We start from the raw sequence: 12,084 nt of genomic DNA on the forward strand, positions 1-12,084 counted from the left end.
ATTTTTGGAAAATATAACTGTATGTTTCTTACTATGTTTCTATGGTTAATTTTAGCTTTATAGACTATATTTTCTCTCAATTTTTCGATTAGTTGTCGTAAAATTTCAAATAAATTTTAGTAGATCCCTGTTCTAAATATAGTAGACTCTCTTAAATTCGGGCATATGGGACCGAAATGTCAGCCGAATTAGACAGAAATTCGGGCGACAAAATTTTTGAAATGCAACGATTTTTTATTCATGTGCATATAGATATTGAGTTTACACACTCATAAATAACGTAAATTGTATGAAAATCCCTCAATAATGCAAAATCACATCAAAACTAAGAGAAACCATGCTAAATTTGAGCATATTTGATAATCATAATCGAACTTGAAAAATGACAACAAACTTTTTTTAAATGTAACCGCTGCCCGAATTTAAAAGTAGCCCGATCTTAAAAGAGCCGAATTTGCGAGAGTCTACTGTATTCTGTCTTATTTTGTATATAGCTTTTTTTATGGAAGCTGTCGCACTGTATTGATCTATAGGGGAAACTGGGGCACCACCAATCACGGGGTACCACCAAACACTAATTTATATTTCTAAACTACTTGGACTATCTCGACCATTCCTTCAGTGATATTCAATATCCGATTAAAAAATCGCAGTGTTTGGTGGTACCCCGTGTTTGGTGGTGCCCCAGTTTCCCCTAACATTGAAAATATTTGGAGAATGAAAAGAAATATTGCAAAACTAAAGTGTTTATTTCTGCAATGTTTATTTTAGTACGCTTACTGTATTTACGTACTAAATCCGAAGTTTAATAAAATATAAAAAAAGTTAATAGTAGTATGTAATAAAAAAAAGTTTTACGAAAGTAAAATAATGTGTGATCTACACGTTCTCCTTAGGACTAAATTTTAAGTATGATCAAAAAGCACCGCCTAATTTCTTTTAGTACAAGTTAGATTCGACAGTATTACATTCATGTGCAATTTATCACATTAAGTCCTAATTATTCTCGTGATTATTTAGCCCGTAAAATTTAGTGATAAAGGATCAGCCCATACTATCATACACTCTGAAAGTTTATGTTCATGAGTTAAAGGTCTTTATTTACGTAACTTTTCTTTTTCTTTAACTCCAAATTTTACGAGCTAAAGAATATCTAAACTTCGTTTTATTTTATTTTAGAAGAATTTCGGTTCGACAGAATGTAGCAGGATATAGACGGAGACACTGAACCTTTCTTGATTTTCACAATTTTATTCTCTACGACGTTTCAAGGATGGATGTCCTCTTCATCAGGTATAGAATATGGCAGGGAAAATCACGTACAGATGGGAGTTGTTACACTGCACTTGGACTTTGATCACAACGTGATCCGTGAATATTACAATGGGTTTGGTTACAATATTATATCCGTGAATATTACAATGGGTTTACAATACGTGAATATTACAATGGGTCAATCTGATTAAAAACATATTGAAAATAAAAGGAGTTGTTCGAATCTTGAGCTGTCCGAAGTTAGCGCATTTTCCCCTAAATTTAGAGAGAGAATGGTTTTTAATTTTTGCTATTCTTCCTTAGCAAATTTCTACTACACTGAGCACCCTGCAGTATTGATCCAAAACTGGTGTAAATATTACCATTTTCAGGTGTATTAGGGGTTAAAATTACCCTTTTTCATGTTAATTTTACCCTAAAAAAGGTGTAAAATTAATATTAAAAAATTTTGATATATTTTTACACCTAAAAAGTTAATCGCACCCCGTTTTTTTCTCAGTGTAGAACTATTAGTTTATAATTTCGTCTTCCTCATTATTTTGAGACTTCTCAGACGCAATGGAGAGGCAAGTTGTTATGATAAACTTACACTTCCGCGCCAAGAAATAATTGTAACTTACAATTAATTTTAATGATGAGGATTAAAAGTCGCTTGTAATTAAAATAATTTTATAATAATTTTCCAAAATAGAAAAACGATAAAATTGAAAATGTTGTGTACCTTATTGGAACTTGGAACTATGGAATAAGAACTAAAGACTGATGAAAATAGTCTTGAAAATTTGAGACTGTGCTATTTTTCCATTGAATGAGTTTGAAATGAAGTACAAGTTGGAAAAAGTCCTAGAGTTAGTATTATTTGATGTGCCGAAGAAAAGGAACTTTTATTGCATTGATGGCATTGATATGAAAGCGGATTCATGTTCTTTTAATTCAGAAACGATGGTAGAGAATTCACGCTTTAAAGTTATAGGTCATCAAGTGAAAGTAGAAGATGATCTTGAGGGAGTGTTAACGTGTCAAGAAAAAAAAGTGGAGCAGAAGAATGACGAAGGAGATGCGAAAAGTTCTCACTTCCTTGCATTTGCAAGCACACTGGGAAATCGTCAAAGTCCTCCTGAGACATATTCTGGTGGCTGGAAAGAGTTTCTGTGTGCGATGTGGAAAGGGTTTTAAAGGGAATGCGGGGGTGGATGGGATGGAGAGAGGGCGGGAAAAATGCACAGGAAATTTTTAGCCAAGTCAGCGTGAAAAATTGCGAAGGAGCATCTTTGAGCTCATCACTGTTGGGTTAGTTACACATTTATGTAGACATCCTTGCCAAGGATTCAGTCACTCTATCTCTCAACTAATTTTCCCTGAGAGGAATGTGGTATGTCGAATATTATCACTGAATTTTCACATCAAACAAACATCTTGGGGCTATGTACATTTTTCATCGTTCTCTTGCCAAGGATCTTGTTGACTCACCAGATGAGCTTCATTGAGGATGTCCTGACTTCTTTTCAGTGAATTCCAACACCGCAATTCGCACCAGGAATTCCTCCCACTGAGATTTTATTCAGTGCAAAATGTTCCCAGTTCTCGTATATTATCCTTTACCACATCACCATCCAAGGGATTTCCTATTTTATTTCGTCAGAGGGAAAGGATCTGAATTTTTGATGTTGTGCTCTTAAGAACCTTTTCCTCCAAAAAAACAAATCCAGCCACTTTCACTCCCAAACTTTCCGGCCGAACTCTTTTCCCACTGAGATTTGATGCGTTTCCAAAAACTGGAAAACACTAACCACAAAACCACAAACTATATTTTCATCCTTGGCCAGAGAGATGGTTTCCACAGCAAAAGAACAAACAACAAAAAAAAAAGAAAACCTTTTCAGCAATCAAACTCCTACTAAACACTCTCTCTCTAGGCCCAACTAGTCCGTTGGAAGTTTGTTATTCGACTCATGCATCCTTCAAAAACTCCAAGCACATGAGGACTTCATCACCAAAACCATCCATGGAAAATCCCTCAGACATGCGCTTCATGTGCTAAAGAGTTACTCAAGTACTTTTCAACCCATCAAAATCTCTCAATTTTCCTCTAGCCATTCCAATTAGAGACTAAAGAGAGTCGATAGAAGAAATTGTTCCATCATCCAAGAACAGCGAAAATTCTCAAGAGGTACTCCTTCATTTTCCAGCACGTCATTTTTTTTCCACATCCCAGGGAGATTCCTCCACTTTCAGTCAATCATTCTTATTGCAGCTTTTAATGAAAAATTTCATTATGCAACTCATTCAATAATTTTTTTCTGTAGTCTTGGATGATACACAAAAAAAGTTGATTGAAAATTCCACAATGAGGGATTAAAATCATCTCTGGGTAAATAAAATAATTCCTGCCGAAATCTGAAAGAGCCTCAAGTCTATGAGTCGACCTAGATGTTTTAGCAATATGGTAATGGTTCATAGAACGTTTGAAAATCTTGTAGGATATTGAATGAAATATGAACAAGGTTGGGCGAACTTTTTACATTTTACATCATTTTACATCACTTTTTACATAGTAAAGAAAAGCCTTTAAAATGTGATACATTTTTTTAATTTGTAAAGGTAAAATGCAAAAAATGTAAAATTGATTGATACCCATAAAATATCAAGTTCAATTTTTTTATTTTTTCTCAATCAAAGATTTCGTTGTAATTATTAAAATATTTTGTGGTTTTTTGCTGTAAAGCTTGTCTTCTAAAATGCATGATGAAATTTACTGGCAATTCCAATTCAAATTTTCTACTACTCGGTTGAACCTAATAATTATCTAAACGAATAATAATTTTAGAACTTCTATATCCACAGGGAGTTTTAAAATTGTTCTGTGGATTCTTCTAATCGTCAATATTGTAAAAATCATTGAAATTAAGATTTATTTCATACCGTTATGTTTTGGATTTTGCTGTATACCTTGTCCAAGACATTAAATTCCAGACAACAATGTTCATCATGTTCATGAAGAGAATCAGTGTCTCCTTGCTAACACAAATTCTGTGGTTATGAATGTTTTTGTGATAATATTCTAAAAACCGTTGTGCTTTATTATTAAAATGAGACTAACGTATGAAACAAAAATTCACACAGAAATTATGATATTATATCGATTTTTTAAAAAATCTTCACAGAATCCGAGTAAAAACTATCTAAATTAGTAAACATTTCGTTCGTAAGCTGTGAGGATTTTATATTCAATTTTAACCATATTGTGCTGCAGCTGTGCGTTCTTTATTTGCAATTTTAACCTTTTCATGCTAAATCATTTTAAGCTTAAGTTGTGCGGGATTTGAACATAATATTAACCGTTTTATACTGAAGCAGTGCCGGTTCTATAACTTTAACCATATCTAACTTAAGTAGTGCGAGTTTTATGCACAATTATGATCGTTTTTTAATAAAGATAAATTTAAAAATATATATTGCGGCATTATTTTTTGCGTTGTTTGTTTTAACCCCCTGTATTAAGAAAACAAAGTCCTCAATTTTTCCTGCTCTCCTGGAGTTTTCATTGGATTTTTCATTACACAAAAACAGCTAAATAATTCTTGAACAACTCTTCTATTTGAAGCAGTTTCTTTTAGTTTGAATTTCTGGATAAGTGATAATCAAATAATATAGAGACAATATATCACTAAATTATACTTACATTGCAAATGTTGGAAATACACTAAATCGCAAGCTCTTTTACGTGTCATTATCAAACTCTGTTAGAAATAACCTATATGTATATTACTATAAAAAATTATTAAAAATTATAATTTTTTTTAAATTTTAAAAATTGATTGATCAAGTCACACTATTTCCCTATTTGCGTATTGAGGAAAAAATTGTATTTTAATGTCTAATTGTTTTACATGTTTAGTAACAATATTAATTTTGGTTCTATTATGCGTTAAAGGTAAAAAAAATCAACATATTGAAAACTTAATACAGACAACATTCTAAAATACCTATCTGTGGTAGAAGAACGATTAATTAGAAAATAGTTAACGTTATTTTACCACAGAGAGTATGTTTTATGTGTACAAAATCGTTGACATATTTCACATCAATAAGTTTACATAACAAAATTTTGTTCATGGCTTTCCCAAGAATGTTTTCTTGATATTACTCGTAAAAAATGTTTAATTTTCTTTTTTACATTTTACATATTTTTTACATTTTTACATATTTTTTACGTGTAAAATGTAAAAAATATTTTTTACTATGTAAAAGCACGACCCTGAATACACCGAGAAAAATGTGGATGGTAAAATTTACCATCCTCCATACAAAATTCTAATGGCCGGATAGTAAAAAAGTCACCCAGCAAACGCTATATTAAATTGGACTGTCAAAAATTGTAGAATCTATTGCATGGATAGTAAATTCTAATATCCGGATGGTAAATTCTAATATCCCCGGATATTAGATTTTACTATCCGGATAGTAAATTTTACTAGCCGGATATTAGAATGAAAAATGTCGGAAAAATTTATTTTTCCTTATTTTCATTGATTTTTGGCCATTGTTTGAGGGCTTGGGGCCCTTCCTGGATGACATTCTCTGTATTTCAAGCCATTTTGATGCGTGAAAATCTTTTTCCAACTTTGACGACTCAGCCGAGATTTGAACACGCGACCTTTGTGATGACAGTCCAGCATCTTCCAGCTGCGCCACGAATTGCTATAATGTATTCAAAGCATATCGGGAACCGTTGCATCAGCACCCACGATATTCCAAAATGACATTCTAACAGCAGGATGGCAAATTTTATTAGCTTGGATAGTAATTTCAATCCAAATTACTATCCTCCGTTAAAATTTACTGTCTTCCAATTAAATTTTAACATCAAATATGCGGCCAGTAAAATTTACTTCCCGGATATTAGAATCTAAGAGAGGTCAATGTAAAATCTAAAGGAGGATAGTAGATTTTACCATCCGGCTGTTAGAATTTACTATCCATAGGATAGTAAATTTTAAAATGTCAAGATGGTAGATTCTAAAGGAAAGTATCTATGGAGGATGGTATTTTCTACTATCTTTTGAGGCAGTAGAATTTAAAGACACGATTTGTAGAAAATACCATCCAAATTTTTCTCGGTGTATGAAAATGAACAGATTGAATTACGAAAAAAACTTATTTTTTTGGCAAAAATTACTTATCGGTTATGAAACGGTTCGTTTTCGATTCAGATCCGATTGGAATCGGTTCAGTTTTACCAAGAATTCCAAGACCTCTCCAACGATCCCTAGTATGATACTATTCAATTGAAAATACGCTCTCTAGAGCCTTTTTAACCTTTGACTTTGAAAATCCGTTAGTTAGAATAATTGAATGAAATTTTCGTATATGAACTAATGTTCACTTAGATAATATCTAAAAAATACAAAAAAAATAAAAAAAAATGCTTGACGCGTTTTCGAGCAATCCCACAAAAAACATGTCACACTTTTTATAATCACTTTTTATAAATTTATTAAATGATTGATAAAGGAAAATGGGCAAAACGGTCCAAGCTTTCGCAACGAATGAGACCTATACCATCCAACAGGTATTGGCAAAGGTAACAACTTTTGTTCCGGAACCAACGCCAAAAGTATGTAGGAAAAGCACTATAACATAAAACATTATGTATAAGAATTGTAAAATTTTTTTTTGCAAAACTCCATTTATGCAATAACGGTTCACCCTTTTGGTCGTTTCTAAAAACAATTTGTAATGGAGGGCTGAAAGAAAATTTTCCTAGGACAAGCCACATCTTAATTTCTTCATTTTCACCGCAATTTTCTAGATTTTCCTAATAAATCTTTTACCATCCTTCAAATTCAGAAAAAAAAGGATTGTGTGTTGGGAAATGCTTTTTATGCAGTAATATTCTCCTTGGAAAAAAAAAGAGTTAAACCCTCTAAAAATCGCAGGGTCTTAAGAGATACCGTTATTTAAATACTTTGAGTAATAAGTTCAGAGAAAAAATATTTTAATTAAAACATTACAGTTTGAAGCTTTGAGTCGGACATGGACTTTGAGCTGGATTTCATTAAGATCGGTAAAGCAGTTTTTGATAAATAAAATGTTAAAGTTGTGAGTTTTTAGAAGGATATCGTTAATTTCTCAAGGACTGACAGTCCTTTTTGACTTGGGCCTCGGTAATTTTTAAGTCATACACCAACACCTACAAAATGGACCTAGTCCCATCGCTGGCGAAGGGTTGGACCAGCTCCTATACAGTTCTGCCCGTTCTGCCCATTGTCCTTTCTAAATAACTACAGTAGAGCCTCGCTATAGGCCATATTTGGTTCCAGATTTGACACTTGGGTCGCACTATAGTCCATATTATTTTTTAAAATTTTATCAACGACTTTTAGTATTGTAATTGCTCGACGGCTTCCACTTTCTTTGCAATTGCGGTAGGGGAGACTGGGGAGGTTTGGGACACTTTTTCATGTTTTGACTTTGAGACAGTATTCCAAAAAATCACGATAGTGTATTAGAATTTTATGCGGTCTATAGGATACTTATAGGTATTAACTTTATAAAAAGTACTCGATAGAACTTGGAAAACAACTGAGTTTTCTTGGAGAAGATAAAACATTTAACTTGACGCTTTGTCCCAAACCTCCCCGATGTGGGGCAGTATGGGACGCAAAAAGGAATGTTTGGGACGCGTTTTTTCTCGCATAATTTGAATTATTGGAGCACGTTAATTAATTTCAAGTACTAGATTAAAAATTTTTATAATAGAAATAAAAATGTTTAATCTTTTTTTTCATACTTAGAAATTAATATCAATTTAATTTGTACAGTAGAGTCATTTATTGTCAATCAATTATTTAAAGTATTTTCTTCTTATTTTCCATCTATCTTTCTTTGCTTTTTTTATTCTACGTATTGCAATCATGATCATCAAATTCCTCAGGCGAGCAGATTTTCATGCAACTTTTAGTTTTGAACTTATTGACGGATTCTTGTTCCTGTTTGATTTTACGACAACTGCATGTTACCTGCATGTTGAAAGAGTCCTTGTTGGGCCACCACAATCAGTCATGCTATTGTACCGAAATTTTCAAGATTGCGGATACTTCTTCAGAAATGTCACAAACATAGCGAATATTATGACATTACAGGGATTTCCGGCTTGAGAGAAAACGGACTGATGTACGCAAGACTATTTAGACGCCAATTACTCAGCTTATTTTCAGCGCCAACGGTTGCTACAAGATTTACATACATTTAGGGGCATTTCAAAAATAATTTTATAAATGAGCTCCCAATTAGGCAATTCATATCAAATTCTTTCAGTCCCTTTTCACTTAAGCCGGAACTCCCTGTAAATTTCAATGTAACTTTTTATTATGATTTCCCGTATATTTCAGCTTTACATCTTCTACTTTCGTCGGTTAATGTGTTCTAGCCTTTAAGCAAACAGCACGTAATAGAATTTTTCTAATTAATCTTATTTTCTCCCTGTGAGTATAAAGTAAATTTCTGTTCTATTATACAAAATGTTAATGTAAGATAACACGTGTTAAAGTCTATTTCAGTTTAACAAAATTAATTAAAATTATTGAATAATATGCAACCTCTTCTTCCTTGTGAGAAAGTTTTTTCTTGCTCCCATTTACTGCTTTTCTTATATTAAGCAAAAGAAAATTTTTGTATGTTTTTCCATTATTGATAAATTCGATAAATAGGGGATGCATAATGGACCTAAAAGGTAGCCTGGATGCAGCGGTTCCGCAAGGAACCGCCTCCACTGTAATCTAATTTAAATTCTATAAATTATAATTCTAATTATTATGATCTTAACCTTAATATCTTTAGTATTTTCTATGCCAGATTTTGTAAAATTCCATGTACTAAATATGTAATTCTGGTAAAAAGAAGCATTCCGATTGAAGCATCTGCATTAAGCCACAGTTTAGTAGTTTTTCCACATACTTCATTTTCCAAACTCCCATGGAATAAAAGCCCGCCGAATTGCTGTCTGGAAAATAATAATCTTCATGTGCAGTGATATAGAAATCTTGGTGGTGCATCCCAGAAATTGAAAATGAAATCATGAAATTGGACGCCAGGAGAAGCATTTGGAGAGGATTGACAAAAAAATTTGTGTGGTAGGATGGATGAATTCAAATATCCTGATACACAGAAATATTTGTACATTATTGAACAATTTAAGATTGGGGATGGATGGGTAACATCATGTAATATGAGAAGACATTCCCTCGACTTATGCGGAAGATTGAATGAAGAAGTGGAAATATTTCCGGTGGGGAGAGCATGATATTGAGAAGAATTCTACTGCTATTTTTTTCTTTTTTCTTTTTTTTGAGTATTTTAAATTCACTTTTTCCGTTTTATTTCGTTATTTTATTTGGTTGAGTGGATTAGATATTGGCGACATTTATTTTTCAAGTATTCTCTATTTGCTTTGAAATGAAAAATTTGTAGTCAATGTTACTGAAGGTGGATCCCTAGGCAAACTTTTGCCTTTTATGTTGGATTTAGATAAATTAAGGAACAAAAAAAATCATATTTAGATAAAAATCATGTTCAAAATAGATAAGATTAATTAAAATTTAAAATATAATAATAATATCTAATAAATAATAATAAGAATATCTTTAATGAGCTTAGAATTTAGAGTAAAATATATTTCTAATTTTGAAACCAAAGATTGATTTCAAAATTGGAAAATAAGATAAAAACGGTATTTTTATAGGGAGGAAAACTTAAGTATTTATTTAAGCTTAAGGAATAACCATAACTTGCCATAATTATATAAAGAATTGCGCCTACTAAAAGGGTAATGTATTACAATAAATTTGATAAGTAAATTAATGTCATATTTTCAATGCTTGAAATTAGAAAAATATTCTTGGCAAAAGGAATATTAGAACATTTAATTTTCTAGACAAATTAAATAATTTTTGCTTAATTTAAAGCTTTTAGTGATTAAAATGGAAGAATTTATTTTATTTTCGATTTATTTCTTTTTCGAAACTGCATATTCCAATACTAAATAAATAATTCAAGCTTTCTTGAATCAATTTCTGTCCTTATTCCTAACCTATGATGTCATTTTTTTTATCCTAAATTAGGTTCGAGAAGAAAATCCATTTAATGAATAATAAACTTTTCTAATGTTTTATTAATTTTACATTGGACAAAAAAACAAAAATATGAATAAGTTAGTTTTTAAAAATAAAAACGAATTACTGAAGTCAAGTAGGAAAACATATCCAGATAAAAATTTATGTGATTTTGTAAATATTTTCTAGAACAAAAACAGATATTATTTTCAGGAATTAAAGAATATACAGTACAAAAACATTTAATTATTCTCTCTAAAAGTTTATTATATTATATTGTAAAAAAAAGAAAGATCTCAAAAAACATTTTCAGAAACTAAGAAATTGAAATTGAATTTGTACTTAATTGCAAAGTAGAAAGTTGAAGGAATCTAGGATATTTTTTGCAAGTCTCCAAGCATTTGTTATATAGTAAATTTTTAATCAAAAAAATTACGAATTTTTAAATTCTCATATTGAAAATTGATTTTAATTATATTTTATACTTCCATTTTTTTTAAGCAAACCCGTTTTGGAAGAAGAAACTACAATACTCAAACATAATATTTTTCATTAGAGTGAAAATTATCTATCATTGGTATCGTCAGAAATATTACTTAAATATTTGGGCTATTTTTGTTCCTATCGATCATAGAGACAAAAACACACCAAATCAGACTCTGTTGGCTTTTCGAAGGTTAGATGTAAGACGTTTCACAAGTTTTGTTTATCGGTTTTATTTTTATTGCTTATTTTCTATCAGCGAAAACTCTCTCGTCGTTAAAGGGTTATGGTGCTATTCCAATGAAAAAGTGACCATGTTTTTTTTAGCACATTACTGTTCTCAAGTACTAAAAAGGACCATGTCTGTTCCTTTACGTCATTTCAAGGAAAATAATGAGTAGAGAATATTAATGCTGCTCGCCGACTTTTCACCACTGGGAATTCACGGAAAAACTCATGGAAGACCTGGGAAAACTCGCGGTTGAAGCTAAAGTTACCATCTCCCGACCATCCAACTGCATCACGCCACCAAGCTGACATGACAGATTACTCCACACTGACTGAATGTCAGATAGCATCATTGTGATCGGGTGAAAACTTGCTCGGAGGGAATATCCGAATTCAGATTTCGGTTGAACTTTTCTTTTTGCGTCGGTTCCTGTCATGACTATTTCGTGATTTTGAAACACGACGTGGATTGGGGAAAATATGAAGTTTTTGTGTAGAGAAAAGAACCTTACATCTTGTCAATCATGATAAAGATAATGTAGAATGTACTATGAAAGTGAGAACATTAAATTAATCTTGTCGATTTCCCAACCGAAATCCGAATTCGAATATTCCCGCCGAGCAAGCTTTCACCCCCGATCACAATGCCATCTGACACTAATTGAAATAACATGTGGGAACAGTCATGGTCTTTTTAGTACTTGATAACAGTAATGTCCTAAAAAACATGCTCATTTTTTTCATTGGAATAGCACCATTAATCAATTTTAGTTTTTTACTAATGATTTTGAACTATTCACTGACCGAAAATGTTTTCGGTTAGTCAATAATAATTCTAGATATGTCTAGATTATGAGTAATTAGTTAATTAATTCACAAAATAAATTAATTAAGTAATGAAATATTCATTTTCAAAAAAATTAATCCTGTCGTGTTTTCTTGGTTATATGTTTTTTAATGCTTTGAATGCTTTTAAGCTTTTGCT

The sequence above is a fragment of the Phlebotomus papatasi genome, chromosome 3 (assembly GCF_024763615.1).
Source record: "Phlebotomus papatasi isolate M1 chromosome 3, Ppap_2.1, whole genome shotgun sequence".
In the NCBI taxonomy this organism is placed as follows: domain Eukaryota; kingdom Metazoa; phylum Arthropoda; class Insecta; order Diptera; family Psychodidae; genus Phlebotomus; species Phlebotomus papatasi.